General features: G+C 57.4%; 1 long non-coding RNA gene across 1 annotated transcript; it reads right to left on the bottom strand.

Annotated features, from left to right (window-relative positions):
- Window positions 1–12,734: 12,734 nt before the first annotated feature.
- LOC127493479 (uncharacterized) lies at window positions 12,735–23,005 on the bottom strand. The gene is made up of 4 exons (XR_011390045.1): window positions 22,473–23,005; window positions 22,185–22,376; window positions 14,861–15,135; window positions 12,735–14,330 (listed from the first exon to the last, which is right to left on the bottom strand). It is a non-coding gene; the product is annotated as an uncharacterized lncRNA (long non-coding RNA).
- Between the last annotated feature and the right edge of the window lie 298 nt (window positions 23,006–23,303).

Genomic DNA, 23,303 nt, shown 5'->3' with positions numbered 1-23,303 from the left:
GTGAGAGCAGATACCACAGAACCAGGACCTGGGCCGAGCTGGAAGGGTTGGGCAGAACACAGAACACAGCGCCGGACCTTGAAATCCTTTCCTGGGCTACCCGCAGAGCCTTGACTGCCGTGGGTGTGCACGCTGCACACACACGCAAAGTTCACACTCAGTGCGCACCTGCTCCTAGGGCTCCCTGACCCACAGTGCACGCACACACACTGTGCACAAACAAGCACGTCTAGGAAGCCCACACACCAGGCAGAAAAAGAGTACGGTGAGAACTGATGTGAGCACACCCACACACCCCCAGGCGTGGACACAGTGTGCACAGGCTGCGTGGAGGCAACCCCATCAGTGTGCCACTGGACAAAGTTCACGCAGTGTGTGCACGCATGTGCAAGCACACGCACACTCATGTGTGCACATTCCCAGCAGCTTTCTCTCTCTCACACACACACACAGAGCAGCCCCAGCCCTGCAGGGCCAGCCAGGGAAAGGCCGAAAGAAGCAGGAAAACCCCTTCTTTCCTGTTCGGAGGTGAGCTAACACCTGCCCGGTCGTCCAAACAAACAGGCAGGCTGGGGCCTGCGGCATTCCTGCCGCGCCATGGAGCTCCTATGGCGACGAGCGGAGCCCAGGAGGGAGGGACCGCACACGGCAGGCCCAGCAGCCCGGCAGTCACCTGGGACAGAGGTGGATCTGGAGAAGAGCCCGGGGAGCCTTCCTGGTTCAAGCCTGAGCCTGCCTGGCTGCTGCCTCCTCTCAGTTGCACCTGCAAGGCCAGGGCCCCATGGTGGTGGGGGGAGGAGGCTGCTCAGAGTCAGCAGGCTTGGTTCTAGGCCTGGGCAGCCCTGCCCACCCTGAGCCTCAGTTTCCCCCTGGATACCCAGAGGAAATAACCCCAGTGCAGCTGCCCTCTGATCTCATACTGAAGTATGGGTCACACAGGTCACTTGTCGCCCAACTCTCTCACCGCCTAGGTAGCCATGGTGATGGCCCTGCGTCTCCCAGGGAGCACTCCAGCCGTGGTACTGCTGGGCACGTGGGAAAGCTCAGCAGGAGGACTCTGTCACCCACAGAGAGATGGTCCTTCCATGTGGTCCATGCAGGGCAGGGGGCAGGGTCTTGCTTGGGCTGCTCTTTTGAGCCCCTGAGCCTGGAACACACGGCCTTGCAGGGTTATGATAGCATCAGCATTGGTGGAGGAAGCACCAGGCTGCAGGTCAGAAGGTGCAGGCTCCAGCCGCAGCTGTGACCTTGGGCAGGACCCGCTTCAGGCCTCCGTCTCCCCAGCCTCGATACGGGAAAGTCGAGCTAGGACTGGCCTCCCAGGGAGAGCCCACTCGGAGATTCAGCAGAAGGAGCAGGTGGTGGAGCCAGGGCGCGGAAACAGGACTCTGCGGGGGGAGGGTCTCCTTCCCGGACCCCTTGCGATGAGGTCACTGGGCAGGCCCTGGGTCAAGGCCATTATCTGCCCAATCGTATTGGCGAAGAAGATGCTAGTAGGGTCCCCAGCTACAGATCGGGGTGTGGCAGCTTAGCCATGACTCAAAGTCAGACTTCTAGTACGTGGTGGAGCCAGCATTCTGACCTTGAACCCATGGGAACTACACTGGGATAGCGTCTGTCAGTGCTTAGCACGTATTAACTCCCTCAACCCATCAACAATCCCAAAGGCAGGTTCTAGGATCACCTGGATTTTAGAGAAAACAGAGGCCTCTCTGCTAAGTGAGCTGCCCAGAGCCATACGATGAGAAGATGGAAGAGCTGGGATCAAGGCCGTCTCCATCCTGAACTTGGACTCTTAGCCATCACCCTGAGCTCGGGCGCCCACACGGATCAAACATGGCCCAAAGCCACCCTTGGTTCCTGTGGTCTCGGGGCTCCCTTAGCTGATGACTCCACCAATGCTCACAAACAAACAAAAAACGCCTACAGCACAGGCAGTAAACCCTGATCTCCCCTCCCCAGTCTGCAGGTCGGAGGGGCGGGCCTGCCCACCTGGACCAGCCTGGACTCTCGGCTGCTCGAGCTCACCTGTCTGCTGAGGGTCAGCAGGTGCGTGGGGGGCTAGCTGTCTGCAGGAGGAGGCAGGGGCAGGGTGGCCACTCCACTCTCCTCCAGGGCAGTGCCAGGCAGGTCCTCCAGAGGCCTAAGCCTGGAACTAGCACGTGGCCACCCCTTCCACTCTGTGTTCACCAGAGAAAATCCCCCGGAACGGCCAGATTCAAGGGCGGAGAGAAATAGATTCCATCTCTTCCCGGGAGACGCCGCCAAGTCATTTTGTAAATGGTGTGATCACAGGGAGCGGGGAAGGATTGGGCAGCTGGTCCACCACACCGCGTGTCTGCTTTCCACTTTGATTTCTGTACATCGTCTTCTCCTACCAGAGTCAGAGAGAAATCAGAGCTGGGGTGCAGGAGGGAGCTTAGAAACTGGTGAGCCCCCATCGCCCATCCTGCAGATGGGGAGACCGAGGTCCAAAAAGGCAAAGAACTGCCTGGGACCCTGGTGCCTGCCTCTTCTCCTTCCCTGTGGTTCAGGGAGCGGGGCACAGTGGCAGCCTCGCCTGGCTCCTTCCTGCTGCTGTGCTCTGGGCCCTGAGTGCCGCGGGGCCCCCACCCCCTCCCGCCACCCAGACTGAACACCCGGTATTTATGAGTCACACCAAGCCCTGACATTCGGGTAATTGTCTTCTACATGCAAAATGCCTTCACATATTCCTCCATCCCCTTGATCACCCTAGTGGGGGAGGGGCTGAGGTGACACCAGCCAGCATCCTGGAGACTTACGGGCATCGTGCTGGGTGCGACACATCTCAGCTCCACGGAGAAGACATCCCTGTCACCCAGAGAGCAAGTTCAGAGAGGCGATGTGGCTTACCCAAGGTCACCCGGCTAGGAATTATCAAGATGCAAACCGGGCCCGCCCCACAGCACTGGCGCCAGGCTGGGCCAGGACATCAAGAAGTGCAAACTGGGCTCTTCCCCTTGGTCTCCCCAGAGTTCTAGCCCCGGGTGGGGCTGGAGCTGGCCTCATTGAAAGGCACTGCCCAAGACCCCACCAGGAGTCTGGGAGGCTGAGAGGTGAGAGGCTGAGGGTGCCGGAGCTGGGGGCATGGAGCGAAGGTGCCCAGGTTCAAGTTCTGGGACTTTGGGGGCTGTATGTGCCCTCTCTGTATCTCAGCTTTCCAATTTATAACAGTGCCCACCCCCTGGAGTTGTGAGGATGAAACGAGTTAACAGATGTGAGGCAAGTACTGGCACGTAATAAATGCTCAATAAACCTTGGCTGTTCCTGGCCCCTCTGGCTTCTGTCAGTGTTCAAAGCCACCCTGCCAAGACTGAATGCCTGTGAGGGGGCCAGCCAGGGAGGCAGCGTCACCACACAGGCTCTCGCGCCCTCCCCATGCACTCCCCTAGGCAGCGAGATGCACCTGCTGACCATCCGGCTGAGCACAAAATGAACACGAGGAAGTTGCACAGCACTCCGAGTTTTTGGAGGGGGACCACGTGGATGCTCTGCCTCAAATATCATTTGAGTTTATTTTGGGGCCTCCTTCTTGCTGGCATCTCTAGTGTGTGCTTGGTTGGACTTGGCGTGCCCCTGCCCTGGGCTCCCGGGAGCCCACAGTGCTGTTGGATCCTGTGGCAGCAACAGGGGCAGATCTTGTCCCGAGAGTCCCCCATGCTGCAGGGGACTGCAAGGAGAAAACCCCCGCCCAGGAGGCAAAAAAAGCCTCCAACCAATAATTTGGCAGCTGTGGTTGCCAGGGAGATGCTGAGGGATGCGTGCAGTGCTGCCGCCCGCCTGCTCTGCAGAGCCCCCGCCTCCCCCCCACCAGGGGGGCTTTCTCCTGGTGTCATCGTGGGGACAAAGGACCAGGCCTGGAAACAGGAGCCCCCAGATCACATTCCCCCATTGTCACACCTTGTCCTCAGAGCAGAGGGCGCAGAGCAGACAATGGGCCAGTAGACAATAGGGAACAGCAGATGGCCTCTCCCTCCAGCTGGTGCCCCTGGGCTCGCCAGGTCTGCCTGAGAGGTTGGGCTGCAGACCCCAGCCTGGCACCTGCCCACAGTGCTCAGACCGGGAATTCAGAGCCCTGAGTGATGGGAAATCTAAGGAAGAATAATATCAGCCAGCGTTGCCCTGGGTCTGAAATAGATCTGCTCTTTATGTAAACTATAGCAGCCGGCACCCTGAGTACCAGCCCCCGGCTCTCCCTTCTCTCTGCACCTGCCCAACCTCTGCACCTTTGCACATGCCGTTCCCTCACCTGGGACACCCCCTCCCCCAATTCACAGACATGGGCAGCCCCTCCCCACCACTCAGGACCCCCGAGCTCCTCACAGGGACTCTCTGACCACCTTGCCTGAAGCAGAGGACAAGCCGGCCCCTGCAGAAGCACTTGTCAGCTTAAGAGGGTTGATTTTGTCTGTTTCCTGTCTTTTATTTCCTATTTATGTGAGAGGCAGAGAGAGACAGAGACAGAGACACACAGACAGAGACACACAGAGAGACAGAGACAGAGAGACACAAAGAGAGCGCCCATGTGCAGGCGGACTCCCCAAATGCCTGCAACACCCCGAGGCTGGGTGAACTCAGCCCAGGTCTCCCGTGTGGGTGACAGGGACCCAAGAATTTGAGCCATCATGGCTGCTTCCCAGGATTTGCATTTGAAAGAATCTGGAAGGGAGCCAGGATTGGAACACAGACGATCCAGCAGGGGACAAGGGCACCCCCACTCGGGTCTTAACTGCTAGGCCGAATGCCCGCTCCTGGTTCCTTATTGATAACCTGTCTCCCCACTGCCAGCAAACCCCTTAGCACAGGGACAGGTCACCTTAGTCCCCATTGTCTGCCCTGCACCAGGAATAGTGTCCGGCACATAGTAGGTGCTCAATAAATACGTCCTAGGGCGGGCACTGTGGTGTAAACGATGAAGCCACCTGCAATGCCAGCATCCTGAATGGGTGCCGGTTCAAGTCCCGGCTGCTCCACTTCCGATCCAGCTCCATGCTAATGCGCCTGGGAAAGCAGTGGAAGATGGTCCAAGTGCTTGGGCCCCTCCACCCACGTGGGAGACCCAGATGAAGTTCCTGGCTTCTGGCTTCAGCCCCATTGCAGCCATTTGGGTAGTGAACCAGCTGATGGAAGATTTCTCTCAGTAAATAAACAAATATTTCCTGTCTCTTTCACGCCCCAGGCACTTAACCTCCCTCTCTCAGTCCTATGCTATGGAGTTGTCTTGGTCTCTGGAGAGCTTAGTAACTGGGTGAGCCAAGACTGGAGCCTAGGGCTTCTCTGGCTCCCAACTCCCTGCATTCCGCTGCCCCTCCCGGCACCAGCTCCCTCTGGGACCAGTGCAGGTCCTTCCCTTTTGTCATCTACAAAATGACAAGGATTGCTGGTGTCCCCGGTGGCTCTCACCGCCCCGAATCCTCACGGAGACCGGAAGCCTGCCCATGCCTGGCCTGCACCCCACTCCCGCCTCCCCACCGCCTGACTCTGGGGCCAGTCCTGGGCAGAGGAGGCCACGAGGACTGGGGGAGCTCGGACTGTGCCACGCTGCTGGTAGAAGCACAGAGCAGTGCACGCACTCAGCATCTGACCCAGCAGTTCCACTCCCAGGTTCGCACCCAAGAGACAGAAACTCAGGGCCCCGCAAAGACTCCCACGCGATCGCCCCGCAGCTTGATTTGTCAGCTCTCAAAAACGGACACAGCGTCCATCCACTGGCGAAGGATCTAGAACATGATGGGGCTGAAGAGCGGTGAGCCCTGAGCCAGGCGGCAGCTCCGGGAGCCTCAAAATGATTTTGCTGAGTGAAAGAAGCCAGACCCAGAAGCCCACATGATGCCATTTATAAGCCATTCTAGAAAGAACCAAACTCTACACGGGTACTTCAAAAAGTTCCTGGAAAACGGAATTAAAATGTGAATTTGAGGGCAAGCACATGGCCTCGGAGTTAAAACACCTGCGTTACATCCAGCTCAAGGCCCGGCTCTGCTCCTGCCTCCAGCTTCCTCCGATGCAGACCCTGGGAGGCAGCAGTGAGGGCTCGGACGGTGGCTCGGCCACCCATGGGGGAGACCCTGGTGGAGCAGCAGACGGGCCTGGCCGAAGCCAGGAGCCAGAAGTTTCAACAGGGTCTCCCATGTGGGTGGCAGGGACCCAAGGACCTGGACAATCTTCTGCTGCTTTCCCAGGTGCATTAACAGGGAGCTGGATCAGAAATGGAGCAGCCAGGACTCAAACCACACCCATATGGGATGCCAGCATCACAGGCAGTGGTTTTACCCATTATGCTGCAATGCCAATAACTTCTAAATGCAATGTGGTGGTCTGGACCAGAGCCTGCAACAGAAAAGAGGCAGTGTTGGAAAAACTGGTGAAATCTGAACACAGTCCCTACCTGGATTAATAACGTGGCAGCCATGCTACCCTCTCTACTTTAATATGATTGTGTGAGAAGTTAGGGGCCGGCACTGTGGCACGGTAGTCAGGCTGCCGCCTGTGATGCTGGCGTCCCATGTGGGCACCAGCGGATGTCCTGGCAGCTCCACTTCTGATCCAGCTCCCTGCTTATGCTCCTGAAAAAAGCAGCCAAAGATAGACAAAGGCCTTGGGTCCCTGCACCCACGTGGGAGACCCGGGTGAAGCTCCAGGTCCCTGACTTGGGTCTGGCCATTGTGGCCATCTGGGGAGTGAATCAGCAGATGGAAGATCTCTCTCTTCCTCTCTCTCTGTAACTCTGCCTTTCAGAGAAATAAATAAATCTGAAAGAAGAGAGGGAGGGAGGCGGGGGACAGAGGGAGGGAGGGAGGGAGGCGGGGGTTGACATCAGGGAAAGCAGGTAAAGGAATTCCCTGGACGACGCTGGCTAAAGTGGGAGATTGAGGGGCAGGCCCGGCCCAGGGAGAGCTGCCCTGCAGGGCTGGAGAGAAGCGAGCAGCTCTGAGAACTCATCAGCAGGCAGGATTTGGGAAATTTGGCTCCAATCAGATAAGGGGTGAAGGGGAGTGCTGGGCCAAAGGTGGCACTGGAGCGGCTGGCTAGGGCAACACGACCACCAGGATTCTTTGGCTGCAAGTGACGGAAACCCACTCTAACCCACTCTAACCACGCAGGGCCAGGACAACCGCGTTACCCACTGCTGTGGCCTCCAGGTGTCCCCCAAAAGCTCATGGGTTGGCAACATGCTCCCCAAATTCATGTGAGTGGTATTTGCAGGGGATCCTTTGGGACACAATTAGGCCTGGATGAGGTACCGAGGTTGAAGAACAGTTATCCCAGGAGATGACTCTTGCCAGACGAAATGAGAGGGAGAAGGAGAACCGACGGAGGACGGGCGTGAAGCCGCTCCCCAAGAGACGGACGAGCGGGGCGAGGCAGGGGAAGCAGGTGGAGCAGAAGGGAACGGGCTTAGTTCTGAGCGTGGGGATTGGCAGAGCCTGAGGACGCGGGATAGCAAAGCCCCACAGGCTCGGGAGGCGTCCTCTCTGTGAACTCGAGCCAGACGTCCTCTGCCCCAAGCCGCCCGGGTTCTGGGGCCAACGCTCTGGCCTCGGTTGGCCCTCCGTGGCACCCCCGGCACACTGACCTGCCACTGCCCACACAGCAGCTGCAGGTTCATGTCGCTCTGACTGCGGAGAAGCTGCGGGGAGTCAGGACGCTAGGCTTGGGGCGCGGTCCTCCTCCTTCACCATCACCCCGACCTGGGCTATTGCCTCCAGGCCTCTCCTCACTCTCACTCTCTCTCTGGGGCCCAAGGAGGACGGTCATGGCCGGAGGAGGTGAGGGCTGGAGGGGGTGAGGGCTGGAGGGGATGAGAGTTGAGTGTGGGAAGTCTATGTTGTTGGGAGAAGGACGTGCAGGTCGACGTAAATCATTGCCCCTAAAATATTTCCCGCTAAAGAAAAAATTGGGTAAAGGATGTCTACTTTAGCCTATCCTGTTTCACGTCAGCTGCTCAACTTTACAAAGTTTTGAAAGAAAGGATAGATGTTTGCATGGATATGGATAGATGGATCATTGACAGACAGATGATCGATGGATGATGGATGGATCATGGATGGGTGATGGATGGATGATGATGGATGGGTTATGAATACATGGATAGTTGGATGGATGGGTGGTTGGGAAAATATATGGATGATAGATGGGTAGGTGGGTGTTGGATGGAATGGATGGCTGTTTGGACTCTGGCTTTGTGGCTAGGGTAGATGATCGGATGGATGGGTGATTTTTGCTGATAGATAGATTTTTGCTGATGGATGGATGGATGGATGGATGAGATACTGAAATACATAGTCCCTGTCCTCACTGAGCCCTCACAATTCAAAAACAAAAAATGACACAGAAACAGATATTAGAATTATTATAACATAGAGAAGGTACGCAATCCAGCCAGGGGAGGGAAGGAGACGGGGAAGCAGGGGTTAGCCTCTCAGAAGAGGAGGAAAGATAATGAAGGCACTTCCTGCCCTCAAGGAGTTCACAGACTAATTCAATAATTAGCCGCTGCAGATTCTTTCTGAAACCGGTATAAATAAAACTCTCAACAGGACAGTTAAGTAAACAAGTTGTTCTTTAACAGGCAATGCTCTCCTATCGCTCAATCATTTCTCATTTCAAAGCAGCATTTTCTCCTTGGCACAACCTCAGAGTTCATGTCCCAAATTTGCCAAACACACACTGCTCAGCCTCACCTCCTCCCTGCACTGCCTGTGCTACCATGATCAGAAAACAAATGCATGAGCCCGTGCCCCTGTGCAGGCCCGCGGCTGGTGCGCTGCACGGTGCAAGGACCCAGTCACGTCTGTTAGAGCTTCGCACCCTGCCCCAGGACAGGCATCAGAAGCCTGTCCCACTTGTAAGCCTCTGCCTCCTGGCCGGTGTGAGTCTGACATCCCAGCATGAGATCCGCAAAACACCCAGCAGGGGCCGGCGCTGTGGATAGCAGGCACAGCTGTCACCTGTAGTGCCTGCATCCCATATGGACACCAGTTCGAGTCTCGGCTGCTCCTCTTCTGATCCTGCTCTCTGTTATGGCCTGGGAAAGCAGTGGAGGATGGCCCAGGTCCTTGGGCACCTGCATCCGAGTGGGAGACCTGCAGGAGGCTCCTGGTTCCTGGCTTTGGATGGGCACAGCTCCAGCCATTGTGGCCAATGGGGGAGTGAACCAGTGGATGGAAGACCTCTCTTTCTCTCTCTCTCTCTCTCTCTCTCTCTCTCTCTCTCTCTCTCTGCAACTCTTTGAAGCAAATAAATAAATCTGAAAGAGAGAGAGAAAAGAACAGGAAAGGAAAGGAAAGGAAAGGAAAGGAAAGGAAAGGAAAGGAAAGGAAAGGAAAGGAAAGGAAAGGAAAGGAAAGGAAAGGAAAGGAAAAAGAAAAACACCCAGCGAAAAGTAATGGACCCCTGATGTGGCGCTGGCCATTGAGCGGCCTGGGGGAGACCGGCCTGCATAACTCACTTCTGCAGCTGGGGAATGGGATGGTGGTGTCTACACTATTCAGATACAGCTACTCATGGCTTTCGAAGTTTATCAAAGACTGAATGACCTCAGGCCAGGCCCTTGTCCTTACCCTCTGACACAGGAAGGCGATCCCACTGGCCTTGTGGCATGCTTGGGTGGTCAGACAAGACTAAGTCTGTGAAGGCAGCAGCCCATACTGCTCTGAGGCCATGAACAGGGAGATAGCTCTCTGATGTTCAGAGGCGGGAGGGAGGAAGGAACCAGCATCCCGAACTATGTACCTGCAGCTCCGGCAGGGCCCTTGGAAGTCCACGGCCTGTCTTTGGAGGGGGCACTGGGGCCCCAGAAGTGCTCAGAACTCCCCCTGGGCCAGTGGGGATATCGGGATGAGAGCCCACATCTCGCCACTGCTGTCCTCTGCACATCGCAGCCCAGGCCTGGCCAGGACCTCACGGCTGCCAGAAGCTCGGTTTTCCCAAGGCCTCAAGCTAAGGCGTGATCCGCTTCCAGACCCCTTCTCCCAGCGGTTTCACGGCTGTGCTATCCACATGTGAGGTGGCGCAGGCGAAGACGCCCACCGTGGCGGCAGTGACAGTGGTGTCACATCGGCAGCTGGGGTGTGGGTGGCCGAGGGAAGTGTTGTTTTCCACTCTGAGATGCTGGTGCCGGGAGATGCAGGAAGGCTGCCCTACTGCTACTACCGGAGGGGGAGGGGAGTCCCGGGGGCGCAGCACACAGCAACCACACACCGCTGTCATCTTCTGTGGGCTCTGGGGCCCCCGGCTGACTGACGGTTCCTGGCTGGGCTCCGGAGGGCAGCTGAGCTGCAGTTCTGCGTTCAAGGCCAAGTTCTGCACTTGCTCCCTGGGCAGCTGCGAGAGGAGCTATGATCCTCCACTCCAGATTTCTCTGCTGTAAAAAAGGTTGGGGGGCGGGCACTGTGGTGCAGCAGGTTAAAGCCCCAGCCTGAAGTGCCAGCATCCCATTTGGGCGCCGGTTTGAGTCCCAGCTGCTCCACTTCTGATCCAGCTCCCTGCTAATGCTCCTGGGAAAGCAACATAGGATGGCCTAAGCACTTGGGCCTCTGCACTCACGTGGGGGACCTGGAAGAAGCTCCTGGCCCCCGGCTTCAGATAAGCTCAGCTCCAGCTATTGGAGCCATTTGGGGAGTGAACCAGCAGATAGAAGACATTCATTCTCTCTCTCTCTCTCTCTCTCTCTCTCTCTCTCTGTAACTCTTTCAAATAAATAAAATAAATCTTTTTAAAAAAAGCTGGTGGGAGAGGACCTCAGTCCTCATTGAGGGACTTCTGCAGTATGTGCACCATTCACTAAAAATGTTTAGGAGGCCGGCGCCACGGCTCACTAGGCTAATCCTCCGCCTTGCGGCACTGGCACACCAGGTTCTAATCCCGGTCGAGGCACAGGATTCTGTCCCGGTTGCCCCTCTTCCAGGCCAGCTCTCTGCTGTGGCCTGGGAGTGCAATGGAGGATGGCCCAAGTGCTTGGGCCCTGCACCCCATGGGAGACCAGGATAAGCACCTGGCTCCTGCTATCGGATCAGCGCGGTGCGCCGGCCGCAGCACACCAGCCACAGCGGCCATTGGAGGGTGAACCAACGGCAAAGGAAGACCTTTCTCTCTGTCTCTCTCTCGCACTGTCCACTCTGCCTGTCAAAAAAAAATGTTTAGGAATCAATAAGTATTAGCTGCTAATATCATCACCACCCTATCACCACCACCACCACCATCATCGTCATCCATCATCTTTAATCCCCGAAACCACTTCCGAGGCCAGTTTATGGGTAAGCCACAGGGAAGCCTGGGGACCCAGGTCTGCATGTGCCCATCCTGGACTCGTGCCTCCCCCCTGCCAGGTACAGGTCTGTCTGTCCCACACCCCCTTCCTTCCAGAGCCAGGCGCGTGGCCACCATGGCTACTCCCTGGACAAGGCTTGCTCTCAGCCAGATCCAACAGGGAGCCAAGACTGTCTCCCCTGAGCTTTAACTCACCAAAGACCTAGATCCATGACCAAGAAGTCTAGCCCTCCCCTGCCAACACACACGTTCCCACCTCCGGGGCCCCAGGGGACGGGGCTTCAAAGATCTGAGTGTCGTGGGGGCCTCCCAGCCCTGACACAGTCATGACCAGATGCCCTCCGGCGGGAAGCTTGCAGAGCCCTCAGTGGGCCCCGGGGGATAAAAGCTGAGCCCATCTGTTAGACCCTGAACAGGATTTGGCTTCCCAAAGTCATACAGACATTAGGAGCCCAAGGTCTTGTGTTAATGGCTAAGGGGCTACTGGCTGATGGAGTTAGGGTAGAACTGCATCCATCAGGGCGTCAGAAGGTGGGGCCTTGGAAAGTGACCGGGTTGGATGAGGTCACTAGGGCATGGGGTTTAGAGAAGGAGGGTAGAAGATGGGGCTGCTCCCTGCCTCTGTGTCCTCTTCCTCCCCCTGCAGCTGCCGGATGGACGGACGGGGCCACCCAGGCTTGGGCTGGGAACCTTTCAACTGTAAGCCGAAGCAAACCTCTTCCTCCTCCTCTCAGCTACTCGCTGTAGTGATAAACACCTAACACACACCCGCGTGGCCAAACGCCCCTCCCTGCATCGCCTTGCCCACTGGGGCCCCTTTCAGTCCCCTGGACACACACACACACACACACACACACACACACACTCACCTGCCCCTCCACAGGCACTGTCAGGTGCTACCTTCCTCCATCTCCTCTCCCTCTAGTCGCAGCTCGGGCATCAGCCCCACCCCCCCCCAGGAAAGCTTCGAGGTCAGGGGTCTGGCACCCCATGCTTTCCCTTCTCCCACTGCACCGAAGGCTTTTGAGGGCACTGGGTGCATGGCAGGCACGCAGCCTGCAGTTAACAAACAGCCATGGCCAGCGCCGCGGCTCACTAGGCTAATCCTCCGCCTTGCGGCGCCGGCACACCGGGTTCTAGTCCCGGTCGGGGCACCGGATTCTGTCCCGGTTGCCCCTCTTCCAGGCCAGCTCTCTGCTGTGGCCAGGGAATGCAGTGGAGGATGGCCCAGGTGCTTGGGCCCTGCACCCCATGGGAGACCAGGAAAAGCACCTGGCTCCTGGATCCTGCCATTGGATCGGCGCGGTGCGCCGGCCGCAGCGCGCAGGCCGCGGCGGCCATTGGAGGGTGAACCAACGGCAAAGGAAGACCTTTCTCTCTGTCTCTCTCTCTCACTGTCCACTCTGCCTGTCAAAAAAAAAAAAAAAAAAAAAAAAAAAAAACAGCCAAAGAACAAACGGACGCTCGCCTGAACACCGGAGGGTGGAGGAAGGAGAGGCCTGGGCTGAGATTTACCCCGGCACCTGGAGATGAGCCAGAAAGGAGCAAGCCCTTGACCCGAAGTCCTGGGAGTCCAGACGCTCCCTGGCCCAGCCCCTCCCTGCCGTCTAGGGAACCTCCTCCGACCCAACCCGGAAGAACCAGATCTGCTCCCAGACAGGGAAGTCGTAGTTGTCCCACAATCAGCCTCCAGGGATCCTTCAGCTTGAGGAAGGCCCAGAGAGGGTACAGGAGCCACACAAGACCACACAGCAAACTATCAGCCTAACTCGCCTGGTGGCCCCAGTCGCCCCTCCCTGCCCAGACCCTGGCAGACCAGCAGCCTCTCGTGTCCGGTTCCTGGGCTGGCAGCCCCTGATGCCAGCGGGGTCCCCTGAAGGCGTCCCCCTGCCTCCCTGCCCTCCCCCTTCCCTCCCGCCTTGCTTGGTGGCCGCTGAGCTCTGCAGGGGCGGGAGCGTGGGAGGCCGGCACCAGGGAGGCTGCAGGTTGGAAATAAATTCTAATCAAACACAGAACCATTCCGTCTTCCCCTGCACTCCAAGGCCGCCGTTTCTGCCGGGTTATTACTCATATGTTCGCGAAGAACTCTTTGGAGGCTTCTCAGAGCCAGGGGGAAACTTACAGGGCTGAGAGGAGCAAAGTCTCTTCCTTCTCCCCCAGGCTGCTTCCAGCTTTTATTATCTTTCCTCCCTGCATCTCATTATTGAGGACATAGATTTCATGGGCTTTTCTCTCCCCATCTTAAAGGCACAGGAGGCTGGGGGTGCAGGCAGCACAGGACAACCAAGGGTGGGGGGATGGGGCCATCCCTGGACGTTAGAGGGGAGCAGACAGGACAGGGGACAGGGGATGGATTCTCATAACAATGCGGCCAAGGAAGCCACTAGGGAAGGGACAGCCTCCCCCAGGAGCAAGAACCAAGAGAGCCCAGGATGGGGCAGCAATTGGCAAAGTCATGAAGCCACCACTTGCGAAGGCTGCATCCCACACCAGAGCGCCTGCTCGGAATCCCAGCTTCCTGCTTACCTGCGTGTGCAGCAGGTGATGTTCAGGTGCGTGGGTCCCTGCGACTCACCCACATGGGAGACCCGGATGGGGTTCCTGGCTCCTGGTTTTGACTTGGTCCAGCCCCAGATGTTGCAGGCATTTGGGGAGTGCACCCGCAGAAGGGAGATCTCCATCTGTCTCTCTCTGCCTTTACATAAGCTAATAAAAATGTAAAAAGTCGGCCAGCACCGCGGCTCAATAGGCTAATCCTCCACCTTGCGGCGCCAGCACACGGGTTCTAGTCCCGATCGGGGCGCTGGATTCTGTCCCGGTCACTCTTCTTCCTGTCCAGCTCTCTGCTGTGGCCCAGGAGTGCAGTGGAGGATGGTCCAAGTCCTTGGGCCCTGCACCCGCATTGGAGACCAGGATAAGCACCTGGCTCCTGCCTTCGGATCAGCAGGGTGCGCCAGCCACAGCGGCCATTGAGGGGTGAACCAACGGCAAAGGAAGACCTTTCTCTCTGTCTCTCTCTCTCTCACTGTCCACTCTGCCTGTCAAAAAAAAAAAAATGTAAAGAGTCCAGGGTTAGAGCTCTGTTACTTTGCAGGACCCTGGTGCCTGCCTACCCTTCATCACACAAACTCCCCTCAACCCAGTCTCTATGTCCTGAGGGGATCCAGAACCCACCTGCACCACTGCCATCCTGGACTCTTTGGACCATGAGCTAGCTGCCCCTCCCCCATCTGGGGCCTTCTAATCCCTGTTTTCCCACCCCACAGGGTTTGCCCAGCCAGCAGCATGAGTGAGCTCTGGAAACCTTAGCTCATTGCCCTACCTCTGTCCTGCTTAGACGTCTCCCCCTGCAACCAGGCCCAAAGCCTGCTTCTGCCACCTGGGAAGCACTACCTGCTATGGCTCCCACCACGCTCTGGGCTGCAGCTCCTACCTCCCCCAGCCTCCAGCCCACAGCCGCCTCGCCCTTCTGCCTGGCCCTGGACCACCATGACCCACTCCATCCTGGGGCGGCTGTGCACTGCGACAATGCAGCTTACTGAAGCTGCAGGAACAGGCCCCAGAATACCTCTCCCTGGGTGATGCCCGGTGGCGGGGAGCAGGAGACAAAGCGTGCGACCAGGAGGGCAGAAGGAGGTGGCAGCGGCTGCTGTCTGCTTTCACAATGTCCCCCAGGTGCATGGTCGTCTCAAGTCTGCTGGTCCATCTTGGTTCCAAGGGGCAGCAAAGGGTCCTGTGGCTCCTTCGCGCCTCCAGATCTCACTCCTTCCGTTCCCCAGGTCCTGGCCAGGTGGGTGGGCAGCTCCGTGGTGAGGGGTGCCAGCCTCAGTGGCAGTTGGTCACCTGGCATGGAGGATGCAGTTCCAGTCTGTCCCTGCTGTCTCCCGCACCCAGCTTACCCTCCTAGCCAGAGGATAAGAGGCCGTTCTTAGCCCTTCTCACTGACCTAGAGTGACCCCTGCCTAACCCCAGAGTCAGGGGCAGCCACACCACTGCCTTGAGTCCCTGCACTGGAGCCCAGCCAAACCCCAGCATGCAGAGCCGCAGCTGGCGCGAGACAGGTGCTCTGGGGCTAGTGGGGGGCTGACCAGTCCCACTGGCTGGCAGGTCAGGTGACTAGGAAGCCACAGAGGCCTAAGAAGATGACAGATGCACTGGACACACCCTGGAGATCTCTCCTGCCCCAACCTGCTCCTGCCCACCTCCCTTCAAAGAAAGGCCGAGCCCCCCACACACACCCCTGACTCCTCTCCTTGTGTCTCCCTAGGTTCTGTTTTCTGTCTCACAGTCACAAGGGGCGGCCATGCCAGAGGTCGCCAACGCCCAGCCGGCCACCAAGGCCTGGGTCACCTGTGGCTTCGACTTCGCCTCATATCAGGATCTCTCCCCCTACTCCTGCCAGCTCAGCACCCAGCTCCTCCTCCCCCCGGGCTTGCACCCACCCTTCCCGGCATCCTCCTCCCAGACCCTCCTCTCTGTCCCCTCGCTTCTCCCTCACCCTCCAGCCCCTGCCCAGGCACTCGCGCCCTCACCCTCTGGCCTGGGCCTACACCCTCACAACTTCCTTCTGGCTCTGGTCCCACACCACCCGCAGTACCCCATTGCCAGCGATCTGGGAGTGTTGTGACATTTGCCGTGGGTTGTGGACCCAGAAGCACCACAGTGGCCAGGCCTGGTTGTATGTTTGTGGTCTGTATCAAGTCCACTCTCCAGCCCCTGGCCTCCCTGAGCCTACTGAGGCAAGCGAGCAGGCCCTGGGGGAGGGGAGGGGAGTGCCTGAACCCCGATTCAAGGACAGGCCTCAGCACAAGGGGAACTCGATAAAGGGTTGCCAGGTTAACACGTGAATGAACTATGTGGTGGAGGAGGGGTCTCGCGATGGAAGAACCATCCTTTTGCCAACTGAAAACTCAACGAAGGGGATTGGGGTCCTCAGAGGGAGGCCAAAGCTCTCATCAGTCAATACCGAGACCCAGGGGTGGGTGGTCAAGGGTCACTCAGCTATGGTCTCCATCATGGGATGTTGGCCTGGGTGAATTTTGTGAGATTTCCTGCAAGGCCCCAGGTAATCAGACACCCATAAGTCTCAGGCCGCTCTGGCAACAGGCCACGCCCTGGAACACCCCTGCAGCAGGTCCAGGCCTACAGGGACAGGCCTCCCAGACCACCCTGAAGGCCCCCACATCTCCAGCGGCCTGGGCCCCCTGGGCCTCTGCCTCCACAAGCACTTAGAGCTGCTAGAATGGCTCTTACGCTAAGAGGGTGCTTGATATTTCGGTAGAACCCTCAACTGCCCTGCACGTGGGAATTACACCTCCATCCAACAGAGAAGGGACCGGAGGCTCAGCCAGCCATGTCAAATGACCTGTCCAAGGAGGGCAAAGAGCCACAAGTGACTTGGGGAGATTGAAACCCAGGCCTGGCTGCCTGGGGTTTACCCATCCCCCGAACACGCCATCTTTTGAAGAAAGATGAACCCGACCCAGCTGAAATGTATAGTCAAGGCATCCATGTGTCTCGGAGTGCAGTCAACACACACTGTTGATGCTTTAAATACATGACAGTTGCACACAAATTGAGCTGAATAATATTCAGCTTCGCGGTAGATGATCTCCTTATGTGCAGTAAATGCACCGAGCAGGTGCATGATGGTGAAGACCAAGGTGACGGGGGAGGGGGGAGGGCCACAGGGACGTAGCAGGATCTGCCCTCCACACCAGCCAGGTAACCAGCCTCATCAGCTGTCCTCCAGAAGCAGGGATCCGGGCACAGGTGCCTTTGACAGGCAGTGAGTAAGAATGGAGGGGTCAGGTGAGAGTGGAGAATGGATGAGAAACAGAAGGTCGGGGCCAGACCAGGCGGAGGTGCACGGGCCGGCTTTACCAATGACTCCAACTGACCATGGCCCACACACTAGGTCCAGGAAATCCTGGTGATCATGATGGTGGTGACAAGGACACTCAATGGGCCACCGTTCCGGCAGGCTCCGCTGAGGCTCCATCTGGGTATCAGCCCCCTCCTCTCTGTCACCACAGCACCGTGAACTTGCTCTGTGACTTTAGAGCCTGATCAGCCATCTACCTCCTAGACCACAAAGTGTGTAAAATCAGGCAGGTTAAGCCACCACTTAAGACTCCTGCATCTCATATCGGAGTTCCTGGTTCAAGTCCCAGCTACTCTAAGCTCCCAAGCCAGCTTCCTGATAATGTGCCTGGGAGGCAGCATATGAGGGCCCAAGTGACCCAGAGGGAGTTCCTGTCTCCTGGCTTTGGCATGGCTTAGCTCCAGCTACTGTGAACATATGGAGAGTGAACCAGCAGATACAGGGTCTCTCTCTCTCTCTCTCTCTGCTTTTCAAATAAATAAATAAATAAATGTTTAAAATAAAATGAAACCAGGAAATCTAGCCCTAGGATCTAATTACTTATCTACAATTGTATTGCTTCATAATGGGATGGATGGACAGATGGACGTTGGATGGAGGAATAGACGGATGGACATTGGATGGATGGATGGGAGGGCGGGTACATGTTAAGATCTTGCCAATCAGCCTGCGCCGCGGCTCACCAGGCTAATCCTCCGCCTTGCGGCGCCGGCACACCGGGTTCTAGTCCCGGTTGGGGCGCTGGATTCTGTCCCGGTTGCCCCTCTTCCAGGCCAGCTCTCTGCTGTGGCCCGGGAGTGCAGTGGAGGATGGCCCAAGTGCTTGGGCCCTGCACCCCATGGGAGACCAGGAGAAGCACCTGGCTCCTGCCATCGGATCAGCGCGGTGTGCCAGCCGCAGCGCACTGGCCGTGGCGGCCATTGGAGGGTGAACCAACGGCAAAGGAAGACCTTTCTCTCTGTCTCTCTCTCTCACTGTCCACTCTGCCTGTCAAAAAGAAAAAAAAAAAAGATCTTGCCAATCATGGGGCCAATCATGGGTATCACGGTCATTTCAACCCATATCCCCAGACAGATGAGAAAAAAAAAAATGAAGATCTGACCTAGACCCCTAGCTCCAGGGTCAGAACTCAGGAAAGTGCCGGTGGACAGGCCTGAAAGGACGCACTGGCCTTGACTTCCCAGAGCTGAGGCTGATCCCGTAGCTTCCCCCTCTTCACACACACACATTGTCAAGGACAGAGTGGCACACAGCGGCCACAGCTAACAAAATCCAGCTGAACTTGACAAGGGTTCGTGAACGCCTACTATGCGCCCAGCAGCGTCGTGTGCAGAGCAGCTGGCCGGCTGGCAGGCTGTGGCTGGCCGGCTGCCAGCCTGGCCCGTGGGCTGACGGAGCCCCTATCAGCTTACACAGCACTCTGCTAGAAATGTCCTTGTCTCACTGCACAGAGCGCGCGTGCAATGATGACAGGGGTGCTCAGGGCGATTTAGTTCCCTTCCCGATGCTGCCTGCCTGGGGAATTCTGGTCATCAGGGGGCGCCAGGTCATGGCTGCGGGCATTTCAACAGCCTGGCCGTGGGTTTCAATGGGCGCCCTATAGAATCATCGCACAAGCGGGCGAGAGGCGGGAGGCACATCCGATCTGGTTAGAGAAAGCTTGCCTGGGAGCTGCCCTTCCAGGTAGAGAAAAATATTGACACGGGTGTATTCCCAGGGCGCCCAGGTGCTGCCGGGGCTGGTGCCTCCCCGTGGTCACCCTTCTTGCTCCTGAGTCTGTGGCCCCACAGTTGTTGGGAGGAAATAAAAGTTCATTACTACATGACAATAAAAAGGAATACCACCAGTATAAATGACTTACAGAATTCAGGGAAGGAGGGGCTGACGCTGTGGCATAGTGGGTAAAGCTGCGGCTTGCAACGCCCACAGCCCATATAGGTGCTGGTTCAAGAACTGGCTGCTCCACTTCCAACTCAGCTCCCTGCTAAGGTACTTGGGAAAGCAGTGGAAGATGGCCCAAGTGCTTGGGCTCCTACACCCACGTGGGAGACCCAGAAGAAGCTCCTGGCTCCTGGCTTCAACCTGGCCCAGCCCCGGTCCTAGTGGCCATTTGAGGAGTGAAGCAGCGAAGGAAGACCTCGCTGTCTCTCCCTCCCTCTCTCTGTAGCTCTGCCTTTCGAAGAAATAAAATACATCTTAAAAAAAATAACTAAATAAATACATCTTAAAAAAAATAACTCAGGGCCGGCGCTGTGGCACAGCGGGTTAACGCCCTGGCCTGAAGCGCCAGCATCCCATATGGGCGCCGGTTCTGGTCCTGGCTGCTCCACTTCCAACCCAGCTCTCTGCTGTGGCCTGGGAAAGCAGTAGAAGATGGCCCAAGTCCTTGGGCCCCTGCACCCACATGGAAACCTGGAAGAAGCTCCTGGCTCCTGGCTGCGGATCAGCGCAGCTCCGGCCATTGCGGCCATCTGGGGAGTGAACCATTGGATGGAAGACCTCTCTCTCCTTCTCTCTCTGCCTCTCCTCTCTCTGTGTAACTCTGACTTTCAAATAAATAAAATACATCTTAAAAAATAACTAAATAAATAAAATACACCTTAAAAAAATAACTCAGGGAAGGAGGAAAAAAAGGAAGGAAAAACTATCCATTAACCCACATCCCAAAGGGAACAGTGTTAAAATCTCCTTCCTTCTTATTCATTTTATATATATATTTAATAGTAGATATAACATATAATATGCATCTGTATATATTTATTTTGTATATAATAGGTAATATTATATACCTATTATATATCCTTATTTGTTGTTATATATATTTGATATTGCTGTGTTGATAATAATAACTACTAAATCTTAATAGACCCTAGGCATTGTACTATGCGCTTAACAAGTATTAACTCATCAAATCCCCCCAGCTCTCTCAGTCTGGTTTACAGATGGGGAGACTGAGGCGCAGAGAGGCCCACCTGTCTGGGTTCACCACCAGTAAGTCCAGATCCAAGATTAAAACCCATCTCAACGCCACCACTGTCACCCATCAGCTCATCTCCTCCTTCCTGCCCCCAGCCTGGTGCCACACCCACTTTCCCGCGTCAAGCCACCTACACCCTTTTTAATGGCTGCCAAACATTCCAAGAAGCGGGACTGCAGCTCACTGAGCAGCTCTCTGCTGTAGATACTTTTCCCCTGAATCTCCCAGGGTGCATCAGCGAAAATGCCCTCACGGGAGAAGCCATCACCTCCCAGTTCTCCTCCAGAGAACCCACCCAGCCCCTGGCCACCGCCACACCAAGCTGGCCCCAGCTCCTGCCAAGCACAGCGAGCCGTGGCTTCTGGCCGCTCACCCTCCACCCCCGAGACAGACAACGTGGAGCCAGGGACTGAAAAGCCTCCTGCTCTGCACCAAATACACCCACACCTGCTACAGGCTGGATAGCGTGGGCAGTGGGCCTACCCCAGTCCACCTGAGCAGGCCACCTGACCCCTCCCAGCCTCCTTTCCTTCCCTACAAAATGGAGACACAGATTAAACCCCGCCTGCCTCCATCAACAAGTCTTCCGTGAGGATCAGGTGGTTAGATCCAGAAGCTTTGGAAACTGAAACACTACATATGCAAGAGGTTGTTATTATCACATCACTTCTACATCAGTCCCTGAGGACCTGCTATGTGTCAGGTGTTTGTGTAAAGCCCTGCGGATGTGCGGATCCACAAGAGAGCACCAGCACCTGCTCACAAGGAAAACACAGTCTGATGGAGGAGGACAGAGCAGCAGAGGGAAGCAGAGAGAGAGGTCTTCCATCCGCTGGCTCACTCCCCAGATGGCCGCAACGGCCGGAGCTACGCTGATCCGAAGCCAGGAGCCAGGAGCTTCCTCTGAGTCTCCCACATGGGTGCAGGGGCCCTAGGACTTGGGCCATCTTCCACTGCTTTCCCAGGCCACAGCAGAGAGCTGGATCGGAAGTGCAGCAGCCAGGACTCGAACCAGCGCCCATATGGGATGCCGGCACTGCAGGCGATGGCTTTACCCACAGCGCCGGCCCTGAGACAACATTTGCAACAGCATCCCAGGTTGTGACTGGCACACAGGAAGCCTGAAAGATGGTTTCTGTGTCCTCCAACATTCGCTATCCTAATCAGCACATTTCATTTATGTATTTATTTTAGTGGTTTTTTTTTTTTTTAAGCTGGAGAAGCAAAGAAAGAGAGAGAGAGAGCTCCTATTTGTCCATAGGGGCCAAAGCTGGGGGCTGGGAACTCAGTGCAGGTCTCCCACGTGGGTGGCAGGGACCCAGCACTTGCGCCATCACCACTGCCTCCCAGTCCCAGGCCCAGGCTCTGATATGGGATGCGGACATCTTCACAGCGTCTTAACTGCTAGGCTGAGCGCCTCTCCCTCATCAGCCCATTCCAGAGAGGAGAGAATTGAGGCAGAAGTTGGTGACTTGCCCCGAAACTTAAAGGCTCTTAGGCGCGCTGTAAAGTGGGATTTCTCACTCTCAGCGTCAGCCCCTCTGCTGGGGGCCCTCCTTCACCTGCAGGGGTCAGCAGCATCCCAGCCTCTACTCCACCCCACCCCACGTCCTGACGTGGCCGAGGTCCCTTCCACTGAGGGCCACTGCTCCACACTGACCCTCTGCTCAGAGTCCAGGAGCCCCCATGGGGTGACCCCGCACTCCCCCAAGGACAAGGACCTGCCCTGTCGCCGGCAGAGCCCAAACTTGTCATCCTCTGTCCCTCTGCTCCTGTCTTCCTCCACCAAGAGAGCCCACCCCACCCCTACCCACTTCTCCAGGGCCCGTGGAAACCCACCCTGTGTGTCTGGGCCCAGCCCCATCACGCCAGGCACAGAGCCTTACCCCAGAACCAGGCCTGAACGTGGCTGCCGCCCTGTTCCCAGTCCCCAGCCCCACTCCAACTCTAGACAGAAGCATCTTGGGGGCAGGGGCTGTGCACAGAGCCAGGCACACGGGGCTCGCTGTTCCCTGTGCATACGACTCTCACCCATGCGACTGTGCCCATGCACCTCCCTGGGCGCCTGTGAAAGGCCTTCAGGCAACTCGGCATCCAGCTTAGGCCTGGCTAAGTGTTGAGAGCTCCTGGCAGGTGATGGTGTCCTGAGGACGAGTCACTCAAACCCTCCGGGCCTCAGTTTCTTCATCCGGGAAATGGGCATAGTAGCTAGGGTTGCTGTGACTATTAAATAAGAAACCATATGCAAAATACTGAGCACTGTGGCAAGGCAATTCATGAAACACAAATAATGGAAAAAAAACAAAATACTGACAGTACCATTGTGTGTGCCAACAGCGCTTTGCCGAATTCAGAGGTCATTCCTGCACGTGACCCTGTTGGGTCTGCTGGGCAGCCCCGGAAGCAGAGTGCAGGAATCACCACCCCAGTATCGCAGAGGGCCGTGGGGGGAGGGGGACAACGGGGACCCAAGCCGGGCCCCAGCCCAGTGTCCCCCGCTCCCAGGACCGCCCCCGCCCCCAGCTCTGCCGGGGCCCGGATAGCGGCCAGAGGGGCTTCAGAACCCGGGAAGTGAGGACCGCGGGGGCACTGAGGGCCGAGGAGGGGAGCGAGGCCGCCGGGGAGGCCGCCAGACGCCGTAAATAATTCACGCCAAGAACTGGAGAAGCGCGCTGCGCGCACGGGGGATTGAGTTCAGGCCGCAGGAGGCTGAGACGCTGCGGGGGACAGGGACTGGTGGTCTCCCCGGTCTCCGAGGGGTGGCTGCCGGTGGCTGCCAGGAAAACACAGCCCCAGGTGCCGGCTCGGGGCCACTCCCTGCCAGAGGCGGGAGGGAGCTCCCCGGAACTGCCCGGCGGGGCACCGGCCGGGCCGCCGCCGCCCTGCCGTCCCCATGGCAACCGGCTGGCCTGGTCCAGGGTTCACGGCCAACCGGATCCTCCGTGGGGGGAGGGGCGCTTGGGCTCCTGCCAGGGAGCGCGGAGCAGCCAGAAGGGGCGGGGACTGGTCTTGCCCCGCCCCCTGCCTGCCGGGGAGCGGTGGGGAGCCTGGACTCCCGGGGCCGGCCTGCCAGGGTTTCAGTCCCAGCCCCACCCCTCTCCAGCTGCGGGATCTCAGGCAGGCGACTGAGCTCTGTGCCTCTGTGTCCTT

This window comes from Oryctolagus cuniculus, chromosome 7 (assembly GCF_964237555.1).
Source record: "Oryctolagus cuniculus chromosome 7, mOryCun1.1, whole genome shotgun sequence".
Taxonomy (NCBI): domain Eukaryota; kingdom Metazoa; phylum Chordata; class Mammalia; order Lagomorpha; family Leporidae; genus Oryctolagus; species Oryctolagus cuniculus.
The sequence above is the reverse complement of the archived record's forward strand: the minus strand, read 5'-3'. Positions and strand labels throughout refer to the sequence as shown.